The following is a 16,013-nucleotide window of genomic DNA, read 5'->3' on the forward strand; positions in this document are numbered from 1 at the left end:
TTTAGCTGCAGCTAAAATCTTTATGATGCAGTGAATTGAGAAGTCAACAGGAGAATTAGGCTATAAATTAACACATCACACACCAACTTCAGAGAATGGACTTCTGTGGCCCTTTGCCCATGGCTGTGTTTTGAGCATCACCTGCTTAGTAAGCTGGAACTCAGACCAGTTCTCTTGACTCCAGTGCTTGAATGGTTTAAATTATGCTATGTGCTTAGTAACTGGAAAAACCACATGTGATAAGAAAAACCTATGGCGATGGCAACAGAAATCGATTTATTCCATAGTGTTCACACAACATAAAAACATAAAAGGAAGGACTTATTCTGAACACTTTCCCATTGTTACATAATTATAAAATGTTATAAGTAAAAAGAAGGGCACTTTGCAATTCAAAATATCTCGCTATAGTGTCAAAAATGGGGGAAGGGGTAGATATTTACTCCATAGAGTTTTATTTTAATATTTATTTATTTATTTGGTTGCACCGGGTCTTAGTTGCAGCAGGCAGGCTCCTTAGTTGTGGCTCGAGGGCTCCTTAGCTGCAGTTCGCCAGCTCTTTATTTGTGCCATGCAAACTCTTGGTTGTGGCATGCATGTGGGATCTAGTTCCCTGACCAGGGATCGAACCCAGGCCCCCTGCGCTGGGAGCACAAAGTCTTAACCACTGTGCCAACAGGAAGGTCCCTCCATAGAGTTTTTTTGTTTGTTTGTTTGTTTTTTTGCGGTACGTGGGCCTCTCACTGTTGTGGTCTCTCCCGTTGCGGAGCACAGGCTCTGGACGCGCAGGCTCAGCGGCCATGGCTCACAGGCCTAGCCGCTCCGCGGCACGTGGGATCTTCCCAGACCGGGGCACGAACCCGTGTCCCCTGCATTGGCAGGCGGACTCTCAACCACTGCGCCACCAGGGAAGCCCACCTCCATAGAGTTTTAAACCATTTTAATATATTCTATGAAATCCAAATGTTCAAAGGGCCAACCTTAAAATGTATAAAAATGTTGGAACTGTACTAACACTCATTACTAAAGAATATTCATTGAATATTTGCCCCAAGCCCAGCAAATGAGGGCTGTAACCCCCCACGTGGGCCTCTGCCACCTCTGAGAGCAGCCAAGTCACTCAGTCTCTCTGTGAGGCAGAATAGTCATTAAGAAACAAAAGGTCTGCTCGCAAAATCCTCCAACACATCTTTCAACTTTTTACTTGAAGAAAACAAAAACATTGCAGTTCACATATTTAGACAACTTTATCACTATTGCTCAGAGGAAAGGCCTGTCTTGGTCTAGTAGAATTCTACAGGAAGCCCTTGTGCTTGGTAAAGTGGGGAATATTCGACTCTGGCAGCCCACTAATCTAATTAATAAAATGGTACCCTTTATACCCCACTTGGATTATTAATTTTTCAGAGAATTTGAATGCAAAAAATAACACTAAATCAATATAATTTAGACGTTATTTCACAATTAAGAAAGTATCTCACAAGTCTGTTGAGTTGCAGGTGTTTATGTTCTATCACTTTGCTAAGAAACAGAGATATCCTTTGTGTATCACAAACTGTTCCCAGGCCATTTCAAAATCCTTGTTGGGTGCATTAGGATTTTTTAGGTGGTAAAAAGAAAGTTTTGGATTTTTAAAATTACTGTGGCCCTTGCAGCACTATTTACAAGAGCCCGCTCATGGAAGCTACCTCATCGACAGACAAATGGATAAAGAAGATGTGGTACATATATACAGCCATAAAAAGGAACGAAACTGGGTCATTTGTAGAGATATGGATGGACCTAGAGTCTGTCATACAGAGTGAAGTAAGTCAGAAAGAGAAAAACAAATATTGTATATTAACGCACATTTGTGGAATCTAGAAAAATGGTACAGATGAACCGGTTTGCAAGGCAGAAATAGAGACACAGATGTAGAGAACAAACGTATGGACACCAAGGGGGGAAAGCAGGGGGAGGGGTGGTGGTGGGATGAATTGGGAGATTGCAATTGACATATATACAGTAATATGTATAAAACAGATAACTAATAAGAACCTGCTGTATAAAAAAGAAAAAAGGGCTTCCCTGGTGGTGCAGTGGTTGAGAGTCCGCCTGCCGATGCAGGGGACAGGGGTTCATGCCCCAGTCTGGGAAGATCCCACATGCCGCGGAGCGGCTAGGCCCATGAGCCATGGCCGCTGAGCCTGTGCGTCCGGAGCCTGTGCTCCGCAACAGGAAAGGCCACAACAGTGAGAAGGCCCGCATACTGCAAAAAAAAAAAAAAAAAAAAAAAGAGATAAAAAAGAAAAAAAAATCACTGTGGCCTTTAAAAGAGTAGCAAGTTACTGCATTGTATGTACTGCCAAAAAAGTATCTGGGAATAACGATATAGCAGAACAAAAGCTGAAAATTATTTTCAAGGACTAAGGAAAGGAGTGCATGGTACATGCTACATGTTATCAGTTAAAATAGTCAACTATGGTGAAATATCTTTGGGGGAAAAAGTAGAGATTTTTACAAATGCAGAAGAAAATGTTACTTCTCTGGGTCTAAGTACAGTAACAAGGACAAGGAAAAATATGTCAGAACAAGCAGAAAAATCAGGTTATATGTCTTGAGAATCAAAACCTCTAATTGATTCTCACTAAGAGAATTACTGTGAATAACTAGGTGAGTTTGATAGCAGCATGAAAAACAGAAAGAGAATGAGAAAAGCAGGAAATAAATTCGAATAGCCACAGGAGTGGCTTTGACCATGAGCATGGTGTCAGAATTTCAGCAGTGACAGAAAAAGCAGGCAGACATATGGCAGAGATATTTGCTGGAACCATAAGGAAGAGAGCCTTGAATATGTTATAATTGCTTTTGAACCCTTCAGCATCCATAGCTCTCTGTGAGGAAAAGCTCTGCTAGCCTTTGAGACTAATGAAGACTGGTTGCCTTGCTTTGGGAAATATGGGAGGTTTAAAATGGAAAAGCCTGGGCTTCCCTGGTGGCGCAGTGGTTGAGAGTCCTCCTGCCGATGCAGGGGACGCGGGTTTGTGCCCCGGTCCGGGAAGATCCCACATGCCATGGAGCGGCTGGGCCCGTGAGCCATGGCCGCTGAGCCTGTGCGTCCGGAGCCTGTGCTCCGCAATGGGAGAGGCCACAGCAGTGAGAGGCCCGCGTACCACAAAAAATAAATAAATAAATAAAATGAAAAAGCCTAGGGTTTCTCGATGAAAAGAAATGTATGATGGGGCATTCAAACCCAAAGCAGCATTTTTAAAAATTGAAGTATAGTTGGTTTGCAATATTGTATTAGTTTCTAGTATATGGCAAAGTGATTCAGTTCTATTTTTTTCAGATTATTTTTATTTTCCATTATAGGTTATTACAATATATTGAATATAGTTCCCTGTGCTATACAGTAAATTCTTGTTGCTTATCTATTTTACGTATAGTAGTTTGTATAATCCCAAACTCCTAATTTATCCTTCCTCTCCCTCCCTTTCCCCTTTGGTAACCATAAGTTTGTTTTCTATGTCTGTGAGTCTGTTTCTGTTTCTTTTGGGTTTTTAAAAATAATTTTCTTTCTTTTTTTTTTTAGGAAGTCCCTAAATGATATCATATAATATTTTTCTTTCTCTGTCTGACTTTCTTCACTTAGTATGATATTCTCTAGGTCCATCCATGTTGCTACAAATGGCATTATTTCATTCTTTTTATGGCTGAGTAATATTCCATTGTATATATATATATACCACATCTTCTTAAACCAATCGTCTATTGATGGGCACTTGTGTTGTTTCCATGCCTTGGCAAAGCATCATTTTTTGAAAATATCTTTGGAGAGCAGCTAATTAGCATTTTCTTCATGGTTGTTCAGGTGTTATATGAAAAGAACCTCTAAGAAACCATCACCTCTGTGACAACAGTTCAGGCCACTCAACTCCTGGTCCTCAGCAACACAGAAACAAAATAAAACCATGCTTCCTAGGACCAACATGGATCACAGAGGGACTCCTGGCTTCTGTGAACCCTTCTCTCTCTCTTTTTTTTTTTTCTGGCCACATGCGCTGCATGTGGGATCTTAGTTCCCTGACCAGGGATGGAACCTGTGCCCCCTGCAGTGGAAGCACGGAGTCCTAACCACTGCACCGCCAGGGAATTCCCTCAGCCATGTGGCTTAATAAGTCTAACGAAGATGCTCTGTAGCAGTCCTTAAATTCTCATGATGAGACTTTAGCAAATGAGGACCTCCAAGAGTTGTCCCCAAGAAGCATATGATAACTGAGCATCTCTGCTGAAAAGATTGCCTCAGACTCACTTAAATGCAAAGTGCTCTCAAGTCTACAAGGCACTTGAAAAGAAGCACCAGATTGAAGGCAGTGGTTGAAGAACAAAGTCAACACAGAAAGGCAGTCATTCATCACTGATAAAGGTGTTTGGGGGTGGGGGGAAGGGGAAATAAATACTAAAAAGCATCTTTTTCTGATGTGATCACCTGTTTGCTCCAGAAAAGGTTAAAATGGGTCATCTCTCTCCCTGTGTCTCCTCTACCCACCTCCTCCACAGCTCTTACAATTCCACAGCAGAAATAATGGCCAATAATCGCTGCGATCACAAGTAACTGATGGTCACAAATGCACGATCATGAACATAAAATTATCTATACTTTAAAATACAAATTACCGGACTTCCCTGGTGGCCCAGTGGCTAAGATTCCGCACTCCCAACGCAGGGGGCCCAGGTTTGATCCCTGGTCAGGGAACTAGATCCCGTATGCTGCAACTAGGAGTTCACATGCCGCAACTAAGGATGCCACATGCAGCAACTAAAGATCCTGCATGTGGCAACGAAGATCCCGCCTGCCGCAACTAAGACCCAGTGCAGCCAAATAAATAAATAAATAATAAATAAATTAAATAAAATACAAATTACCAAAATAAGTAAAATATGCATACACATAGTTAACTGAGGTTATCATAGAGACAGTCAGCCATACTGTTCCCCATTATTGCTCATCATTGCTCAGGAATGCATCCACTATAATTATATTATTCCTAGAATACTCAGACATGTGTGTGCGTGTGTGCACACACGCACACAGGCTAAACACAGTCAAGCAACGTATTCCAACAAAATTTAGGTTATGCTGTTATTTCATCTGTGCTCTTGGAACCATGGAAACTCAGAGCTGCAAGAGTTCTGTATCCAGAGCCTCACCCAACATACTATGGTTGCAGCTGTAGAAAATGAGGTCAAAGCCTGAGATGGGAATTAGGAGCAGGCTTCTGACTAGACCCCAAGTGCACTCCTTGTCCCTAGAGTAAGATGGCATGGAAGAGACCCTCAGAAAATGCTAACTTCTGGTGAAGGAGGTCCCCTTTGACATTGGAGACTGATGTCTATCATACAGAAAGCACTATTGTGAAGACATTACCGAGCTCTGGAATGTGAATTATGCCTTTATCTCTAATTTTATCATCTAAAAATGCTTTAAAAGTGCAAATATCACTTTTTGATTCTATGCTTTCAGTGAAATTAATAAGTGATCGCTGCAGTTTTAAAAATTGTACTTCCAAAATAGACACATAACTCCTGATTTTTTGGGAATGCTATCACCTAAGGGGCTGGCTTATAAAATTCTAACTTAAAAACAGAATAGGGGGCTTCCCTGGTGACTCAGTGGTTAAGAATCTGCCTGCCAATGCAGGGGACACGGGTTCGAGCCCTGGTCCAGGAAGATCTCACATGTTGCAGAGCAACTAAGCCCGTGCACCACAACTACTGAGCCTGCACTCTAGAGCCCGTGAGCCACAACTACTGAGCCCGTGTGCTGCAACTACTGAAGCTCACGTGCCTAAGAGCCCGTGCTCCACAACAAGAGAAGCCACCGCAATGAGAAGACCGCGCACCACAACCAAGAGTAGCCCCCACTCGCGGCAACTAGAGAAAGTCCACTCGCAGCAACGAAGACCCAACACAGCCAAAAATAAATTAAATAAATAAATAAGTAAAACAGAATAGGTTTTCCACAAATTCTGCTTTAGGAAAGTGTTGGAGGAAAAGTGGGGAAGGGGATAAGGAGGGGTGTTAGAAGGATACCATGGGAAAAATAAGAAACATCCCAGCATTGCAATAAGAAATTAAAGATATCTATTCTGTCTTCGGAAAGATCTCAGAACAAACTGGTGGTTGCCACAGAGGAAGGGTTGGGAGTACAGACGAAATAGGTGAAGAGGATAAAGAGGTACAAACTTCCAGCTATAAGGTAAATAACTCACAGGTATATAAGGTACACATAGGGAATATAGTCAACAGTATTGTAACAGCTTTGTATGGTAATGGGTGATAACCGGACTTATTGTGGTGGTCATTTCATAATGTATAAAATATCAAATCACTATGTTGTACACCTGAAACTAATATAATATTGTATGTTAATTATAACTCAATAAAAAAGATCTTAGTATGTGAAGTGAGAGGTGTTAACTTGTGGTGATCATTTCATAATATATGTGTGTATCAAATCATCGTGTTGTACACCTAAAACTAATACAATGTTCTATGTAAATTATATCTCAATAAAACTAAGAAAAAATAAATAAAAATTTTAAAAAGGCCTCAGAACACACACCACCACAAACACACCAGCTTGGGTTCAGCACTCACTTTCCCTGCATGCTCAGATCTCTTTGCTAAGAGATTCAGGGCTTCAGATGTAGTCAGTGACAGGTAATATATATGCACTTAATACATTTCCTTGTCATCTAATTCAATACATTCAATAAAAGTAGCCTACTTGATATGTCTAACTCCCTTGGGCAGTTCCCTGTCCTATCTCTAACAAAACAATTTCTTTTGGAGTTTTCTGCTGAGTTTTAGCATCAGAAAAGATGCAAGCTTTGGATTATGGTTATTATAAACTCTCCATTCTCCAAAAACACAAAATAATCTTTAATTTGTATTCCTGTGAATAAAATTACTTCACCTGAATACAACAGCACAATTTGAAGCTTCCAATATTTCTGTATCCTGTAGAAATGGAGAAGCAGCCCTGTGTGGTTCCATGATGGGAGTCCTCAGAACATGCCAAAGATAGGGATGGAGAGAGACATGGATGAATTACACTGTAGCAGTCAATTACACTGTAGCAGTCAAAACAGGTGATGTTCAGTCTCTGCTTGAGCAACAAAATAACCACCCTCTTCTTTTTTTGATACTGGGTTAAAACAAAGAGCTACCAAAAATAGCTGAAATCGGGGACGGGGGGGGGCGGGGGGGCGGGAAATGCCTAGAGAAAGTCAGCTTTGTTAAACTGCTCACTTTCAAACCTTATGCCAGAACCACTAAAAAAGTAGCAAATCCCCTGAACCTGAGACATCCTCCCTTGCCCACCCTATGATGGAGAGCCCTTCACTAACCAGGACGGCATTAACCCCACCATGGCAGGGCACAAAGAGATAAAGCTAGGGAATGAGATGGTCTAAAATAATTAACTGCTCTGTAAAGAGCTGGCTTACTAACATGGCTCATTCTTTCAAATTATAGTAATACATTTCCTTTTTTTTTTTTTTTTTGCCATGCCGTGCGGCTTGCAGGGATCTTAGTTCCCCAACCAGGGATGGAACCCATGCCCCCACAGTGGAAGCATGGAGTCCTAACCACTGGACCACCAGGGAATTCCCAACACATTTCTATTTTTTAAAAAGCTTACACATGTTCAAATTCATTAGGAGGGGACTTCCCTGGTGGTCCAGTGTTTAAGACTCCATGCTCCCAATGCAGGGGGCCTGGGTGGTTCGATCCCTGGTCAGGGAACTAGATCCCGCATGCCACAACTAGGAGTTTGCATGCCACAACTAAGGATCCCGCATGCTGCAACAAGGATGCTGCAATGAAGATCCCGCCTGCCGCAACTAAGACCCGGTACAGCCAAATAAATAAATAAATATTTTAAAAAATTCATTAGGAGGAGTGAAAGTACTTTATTTTTCTTTAAACAAATAACAATGCTTTTCGGCACATGTTAGAAGGAATAAAGTAGTAGAAAGAGTGGGGCTGTAGAGCTAAGACTTGGCTAAAAGATACCGCTTATTTGCTATATGACCTTGGGCAAGGGCAAAATGCCTACCTGCCTCAGCGGCAGCTCCATCATCTACGACATGGCAATGATAATACCACGTCCCACAGTGTTACACAGAGGGCAAATGAGAATGTATCTGGAAGCTTTTTTGTAATTTCTGAAGTCCTATACATATTGTTGTTTTTATGACATTAGACCAGCACACAGTATTTAATAATTATGAAAGTATTTTTGTCCCCAGGATAGATTCAAAAACAGATTTTGTTTGAAAACACATATTTTACCTTCACTGAAATTCATAGCCTTATTCATACATCACAGAAAGAAAGGGTCAGCTGGTGACAGGGACAGGAGCTTGGGAAGAGGCAGCAGTGATACCAAATGGACACAAAATCTGCTGCTTTCAGCACAGTCTCCATTTGGAAAGAGGAATGGTCCTCTCCAACCTGCCCCATTTCCAACTGGGCACAGGAAACCTATTAACTGAGGGAAGGAGAGAGAGAAAAGCACCTCAGTGACTGTAACTGCTAGAGCAAACCAAATCCAAGATTTTGTTAGGATCTAGACTGGAAAGAAACAAGATTTTAGAGCTGCTCAGAGAATAGGACAGGGATCTTACACAGCAATAGAAGAAAAAGAGGATGCTCCCTTGGAACCCTGACTTCAGACATTGTCCATTGTTAAACATACCAAAAAACTATATTCACAATTAAGTCTTCTTCTACAGTGTATTTACATACTGTTTGTTTTTACCATTTTATAGAGTAGCTAACACAGGCAGTGGTCCGCTCAGTGGGGTGGCTGGTGAATGCAAGTGGACCATGACCAGCCATGCATTGCAGTCTATGGAAACTATAACTGAAGATCTAGAAACAGTGAGGGTTACATGCCATTTCTGTAAACCTCATCCATGTGCTACTAATTTTTCCTACTTTTCTATTCCCTCTTCTCCCTGCTTTCTTCTACCTTCCATATTTCTTTTTTAACTTCCAGATTGCTCTCTCTGCTATCTCCTTTCCACACAGAAAGAGTGTACAATTTTTTAAAGGTACAGTAAGTTTTTAAAATATAGAGATACCCATGTTTATATACATTTTTTCCAGTTGTTAAGGAAACTTTTTTTCAAGGTGAGGTCTATGATGGCACCAAAAAACTGTAAGCATTTCACAAATGTGTTACTTTTTTTATTTAAAGAATTTAAAGAATCCAACAGTGTCAAAAGTAATAAATCTAGTTACATGGGGTTTTTACAATCCATATTTCTGTTTTTTATTATCTAGGAGTACAAACATATCAAGGCAAAAAGTTAGAATAATTAATGAACTAAGCCTTCATCTCAAGAAGTGAGGAAAAGAACAGCTAAACAGCAAGTTTTACAAAGTTGTGGGAGAGCACTTCTGCTTCCAGCCAAGATGAAGCAACAGAGACAAGACTCACCTTCTTGCCTGAAACAACAATACAACTAGACAAAATATGTGAAACAACAGTTTTTAAAACAATGGACAATGGAAATGAAGGACAGTGACCCCTGAGAAACAGGAAGCAGATGAGGTGAATTCCCCAGCTTACTGCCTGGAGGGATTGTCCAGGCCACTGCTCAGGCAGGGGAACCCAGGCAGAGCCTGGCAGAGCCCTTGAGATGAAGAGACACAGCTGAGAGTCTGTGGAGACCAGGACAGCTGGAGTCCTTAGGACAGAGTACCAGAGAGGAGAGAGCTGCAGAGAGAACTCTGGTGATCTGCAGAGGGTCTTCCTGGAGCAATCAACAGAGTATCAAGCAGTGCATCTGTGTGAGGAAACTGCCCAAGACTGGGGAAAGAGCCATTCAAAAGGGTTATAGGGAACAAGGTCTGGCATTCACACAGGGTGGTTCCAGTGGCTGATCCAACCAGGAAGACTGGAAACACTCGTAATTCTCAGGTCGTTGGATACAGGACTCAGGAAGATCTTGCCTCAGTGGTGGGGAATAATTAACCCTAGATTAAACACTTCTTTGGAACTGCCTAACATCATAAAAGCAAGACTTGAAAGGATGAAACTATTTCTAAGAAAATTAGATGCATCCAAGAACAAAGCTCTAGGAGATTTGTAGGAATACAAAAATATCCAGCTACTAGTAAGATAAAATTTACAATGTCTGAGATCCAACCAAAGAGTATCAGAAATGCCTTTTCAGGGAAACATGACCCATAATAAGGAGCATAATCAATCAAAACTGATTCAGAACTGATACAGACATTAGAATTAGCAGAAAAGGACATTAACACAGTTATTGCTATTATTGTATGCCATATGTTCAAAGTTAAGTAGAGACATTGAAGATATAAAGAAGACCCAAATTGAACAGCTACAATGCCCCAGTTGAAAAATACACCAGATAGGATTAACAGCACATTAGACATTGAAGAAGAAAATAACTAGTCAACTTGAAGTCACAGGAATAGAAACTATTGATAATGAAGTACATAGGAAAAAAAGAATCAAAAAAAAAATGAAAAGAGCATCAGTGAGCTGTGAGACAACTTCAAGCAGCCTAATATATGAGTAATTGGAGTCCATAAAGAAGAAGAGAGAAGGGAGCTTCAGAAAAAAAAAAAACATATAAAGAAACACTTGCCAAAATTTTTCCAAATCTGATGAACACTAGAAACCTGCAGATCCAAGAAGCTCAAGGAACCCCAAGCACAAGAAACATGAGGAAACGACACCAAGGCAAGAAACTATCAACAAAACAAAAAGCTGCCTACTGAATGGGAGAAGATATTTGTAAACAATATATCTGCTAAGGGGTTACTATCCAAAATATACAAAGAACTCATACAACTCAACGTTAAAAAAAACAAACAACCTGATTTAAAAAATGGGCAGAGGACCTGAATAGACATTTTTTCAAGGAAAACATATACATGGCCAGCAGGCACATACACGAAAGATGTTCAACATTACTAATCATCAGGGGGATGCAAATCAAAATCGCAATGAGATATCACCTCATACATGTCAGAATGACTATTACCAAAAAGACAACAAATAACAAGTGTTGGTGAGGATGTGGAGAAAAGGAAACCTTTGTGCACTGTTGGTGGGAATACAAATTGGTGCAGCTAGTATGGAAAACAGTATGGAGATTCCTAAAAAAATAAAAAATACAAATACCATGTGATCCAGCAATTCCACTCCTGGGTATTTATCCAAAGAAAATGAAAACACTAATTTGAAAAGATATGTGTACTCTTATGGTCACTGCAGCATTATTTACAATAGCCAAGATATGGAAGCAACCTAAGTGCCCATCAAAAGAGGAATGGATAAAGATGTGGTATATATATACACAATGGAATATTACTCAGCCTTAAAAAAGAATGAAATCTTGCCATTTGTGACAACATGAATGGACTTGGAGGGCATTATGCTAAGTGAAATAAGTCAGACGAAGACAAATACTGTAAGATTTCACTTATATGTGGAATCTAAAAAACAAAACAAATGAACAAACATAACTAAACATAAACAGAGAACAAACAGGTGGTTGCCAGGGAGGAGGGGAGGTGAGGAGGAGAGAAATAGGTGAGGGAGTTTAACAGGTACATACTTTCAGTTACAAAATAAGTGAGTCATGGGTATGAAATGTACAGTGTGGGGAATATAGTCAATAATTATGTAATATCTTTGTATGGTGACAGTAACTAGACTTATCTTGGTGATCATTTTGAAATACATAGAAAAATTGAATCTCTATGCTGTGTACTAGGAACTAACATAGTGTTGAAGGTCAATTATACTTCAAAAACAAAGAGACAAATTTATAGAAAAAGAGGTCAGATTTGTGGTTCCCAGAGGCAGGAAGATGGTGGGGAAGATAATTGGATGAAGGCAGTCAAAAGGTACAAACTTCCAATTCTAAGATAACTACTAGGAATGTAATACACAACATCATATAATTAACACTGCTGTATGTTATATATGAAAGTTGTTAAGATGGTAAATCCTAAGAGTTCTCATCACAGGGAAAAACATTTTTTTTCTATTTCTTTAATCTTGTATCTATATGAGATGATGGATATTCACTAAACATTGTGGTAACCATTTCATAATGTATGTAAGTCAAATCATTATGTTGTACACCTTCAACTTATACAGTGCTGTATGTCAATTATATCTCGATAAAATTGGAAGAAGAAAAAAAGGAAACTACACCAAGGCATATCATAATCAATTTTTTCAAAACCAGTGCTGAAGAGAAAATCTTCAAAGCAGCCAGAGGGAAAAAAAGACTATGCACAGGGGGACGGAGATAAGGATGAGAGCAGATTTCTCATAGGAAACAATGTAAGGAAGAAGATAGTGGAGGAATGTCTTTAAAGTACTGAAAGAAATAGAAACAGTTGACCTAACATTCTAGACCCATGAAAATATCTTTCAAAAAATAAGGTGAAATACAGACTTTTTCAGACATACAAAAACAGAGAATTCATCACCAGCAGACCTGCGCTACAAAAAATGTTAAAGAAAGAAGGCAAATGATACCAGATGGAAATCAGGACCTACACAAAGGAATGAAGAGCACTGGAAGTGGCAACTATGTGGGTAAACATATATGATTCCTTTTCTTATTATTTAAATCTCTTTGAAGTAATTGACTGCTTAAATAAAAATAACAGGGACTTCCCTGGTGGCACAGTGGTTAAGACTCCACACTCCCAATGCAGGGGGCCCGGGTTCGATCCCTGACCAGGGAACTAGATCCCACATGCATGCTGCAACTAAAAGTTCGCATGCCACACTAAGGAGCCCCCATGCCGCAACTAAGACCTGGTGCAACCAAATATGTATATGTATAACTGATTCACTTTGTTATAAAGCAGAAACTAACACACCATTGTAAAGTAATTATACTCCAATAAAGATGTAAAAAAAATAAATATTTTTTTAAAAAATAAAAATAACAATGTATTTTGGGATTTATAACATGTTAAAGTAAAATGCATGATAACAATAGCATAAAGGCTGAGCAGGGGAAAATGGAAGCACACTATTGTGGAGTTCTTATACTATATGTGAAGTAGTATGTATCACTTGAAGGTAGACTTTGATAAGTTAAAGATGTATAATATAAACCCTAAAGCAATCAGTAAATAAAACTAAGAGTAAGAGCTAATAGGCAAACAAAAGAGATAAAGTGGAATCATTTTAAAATACCTAATTCAGGGACTTCCCTGGTGGCGCAGTGGTTAAGAATCCGCCTGCCAATGCAGGGAACATGGGTTTGATCCCTGGTCCGGGAAGATCCCACATGCCACAGAGCAACTAAGCCTGTGCACCACAACTACTGAGCCTGTGCTCTAGAGCCCACGAGCCACAACTGCTGAGCCTGTGTGCTGCAACTAGTGAAGCCCGCGAGCCTAGAGCCCATGCTCCACAACAAGAGAAGCCACCGCAATGAGAAGCCCGCGCACCACAGTGAAGAGTAGTTAGTCCCCGCTCGCCGAAACTAGAGAAAGCCCGCGCCCAGCAATGAAGACCCAACACAGCCAAAAAAAATTAAAATAAGTAAACAAATTAATTTTAAAAAATAAAAAACAAGTAATAAATGATGTGTAATCTAATGAAAAAATATGAGATTTCTATCAATAAATTTCCTATTTAAAGAAAAACACATAATACACAAAGGGAGTGACATCAGCATAATTGCAGACTAGGAAGCTCCAAGCTTGTGTTCCCCAACGAAAACATAAAATTAAATTTAAAAAGAAAAGAAAAAAGAAAGCAAGCTGAATTGTCAGAACCAATTGTGTCAGTGCTCTGGAAACAGTCACAGGTTTATAGCAACACAGCAAGTACCCAATCAAGAAAAAGACACCTTCAAAGTCGTGGGAAAGTTCTGTGGCATTCTTACTCACCCTCGCCCCACCTTCTCCCTGGGACGGTGGCAGTTGCGGTCTGGAAGCAGCAGCCTAGTTCCCAGTCCCCTTCCTTGAACTGGAGAGGGCAGAGCAGACTATTTGCAAGTGGTTGCATATGTGCTATCCATCCACCTTGTTCCATGTTCCTTTCTTCTTGCCTTCTTTTGGATTATTCATCTATTTCCCTTCCTCTTGTTTGAAATTTATACTTTTTCTATTCTTTAGTTTTTATACCCTTAATTTATCGAAATGTAGTATTAGTCTAACTTAAAATCTTCTACAAGTGCACTACTTAGTACACTTTAAACTGTATCCAATTCACAGAGTCCCTCCTCGGCTATGTCTGATATGTTGCTAAACTCATCCATCGACTTCTCAAACTGTTATTATCTATCTCAGATCTATTACTTCTGCTTGGTTCTTTCTCATTTTCATTTTTAAAAGTTTTAAATTTCTTGTTCATATGTAATCGTCTCTATTTCCATGGCCAGAGTAAGCATAACTGTTTTACATTGATGTCTGAGGATTCTAATATGAGGTGTCTCTGTGTAACTGCGTCTGTTGCCTCTTACTTCTCCTGATTCTTAGGCATGTTGTCTTTTTGAAACGTCTTTGGTTAAACCCGGGAAGTTATTTTGAGTGAATTCATCGTAGGTGGATTTTTGTCCAGGACTGATTGATTACTCATAGCTAATGAGGTCTTTTTTTTTTTTTTTTTTGCGGTATGCGGGCCTCTCACTGCTGTGGCCTCTCCCGTTGCGGAGCACAGGCTCCGGACGCGCAAGCCCAGCGGCCATGGCTCACAGGCCCAGCTGCTCCACGGCATGTGGGATCTTACCGGACCGGGGCACGAACCCGCGTCCCCTGCATCGGCAGGCGGACTCTCAGCCACTGCGCCACCAGGGAAGCCCTGAGGTCTCATTTTGAACCAGCTCTTTACGCCTGATTCCTCATCTGCAAAATGGGGTAACAGTGCTTAAACCATATAGTCTTCGTGAGGATTAAACAACAGCTTATGAGTTCCTGGATCCAGTCATACCTTTAACTAGTATTTCTGTGCTTTTCGCTTAAGTCAGTTTGAGCTGAGCTCCTCACAGCAACTACCTCGATTCTTGCCTGTGTCAACAGCATGACCGGAGATTTGTAGGTGATAAAGCTGGAGGTGGGGGCGGGGGGAGGCTGCCAGGTCCAGTGCAAAGGCAGCAGGCTGAGGGGAATGAGGAGACCCTTCCCATGGGAATGGTCTCTCAGCCGTCCTGATCAGGATTCCCTTCCTCAGTGTGAAGGGTTGGGGTGCTTGTCTACATCCAGATACTGCACATCTGTCCACTCCACGCTGCCCCAAGGTTGTCCCCACAAGAGCCGTTTCTCAGAGGTGACAGCTGGTGCCTACGGGAGGGCTCAGGTGGGGGCTGTGCAGTGCTTAGGTGGCATCTTATGCTCAGACACACTATGCTGCACCCATTCTGTGCTAGGTGCACCACCTCACTCTTCTGTGGCATGAGGCTGAAGGGACCCTGCCTGGTGGGGGAGCTGCAGTCATGGCGGGAGGCTAAACATAGGGGCGACACAAACACAGCACACCTGTCCTGTCAGTTTGTATGGCTTGGGCCAGATGTACCCACTCCTCAGAGGACACTACTGGGGGCCTGCGAGGTGGTCTGGTTAGTATCTTTTATGTCCGGAAACCACCCATTTGCCCACACGGATGCCTGTCTGTTCCAGGCACACCTTTCCCACATCACCTGTAGTGCAGGTCATGTCCACAAAGATTTCCATCCTGGGTCCAGGGAGGTTAAACGTCCCCTCCAGGACTACTGCCGTGTAACTGATAAGGTGTACTGACCTCTGGACCTAGCTCGAGCAATTACTTGACCTCTGTATCTGTTTCCCCATCTGAAATTGGCGATGACAACTCCTGCGTGAGACTGTTGTGAGGATTATGAGTCGATATTTCCAAAATGCTTTGGGAAACACTGGGCATGCAGTTGGTGCTGAGAATCGTGTCTGATGCGCAGATGGTGCTTCAGAAGCACTTAGAATAGTACCTGGCACAG

General features: G+C 41.1%; 1 protein-coding gene across 7 annotated transcripts in view; it reads right to left on the reverse strand.

The window, feature by feature from the left end:
* The window catches only part of CDK16 (cyclin dependent kinase 16), a 96,420-nt gene that overhangs the window by 46,467 nt on the left and 33,940 nt on the right, over nucleotides 1-16,013 (reverse strand). For 2 of the 7 annotated variants that reach the window (XR_012329181.1, XR_012329182.1), the window contains exon 36: nucleotides 15,803-16,004. The exons of 4 other annotated variants lie outside the window; for them this stretch is intronic. The gene's annotated coding sequence lies outside the window, so the exon portion shown is untranslated. Of the gene's footprint in view, nucleotides 1-1,186; nucleotides 16,005-16,013 lie in introns of those variants that run through there. One more of the 7 variants, XM_073798915.1, reaches the window with a different exon arrangement.

The sequence above is a fragment of the Tursiops truncatus genome, chromosome X (genome assembly GCF_011762595.2).
Source record: "Tursiops truncatus isolate mTurTru1 chromosome X, mTurTru1.mat.Y, whole genome shotgun sequence".
NCBI lineage: Eukaryota > Metazoa > Chordata > Mammalia > Artiodactyla > Delphinidae > Tursiops > Tursiops truncatus.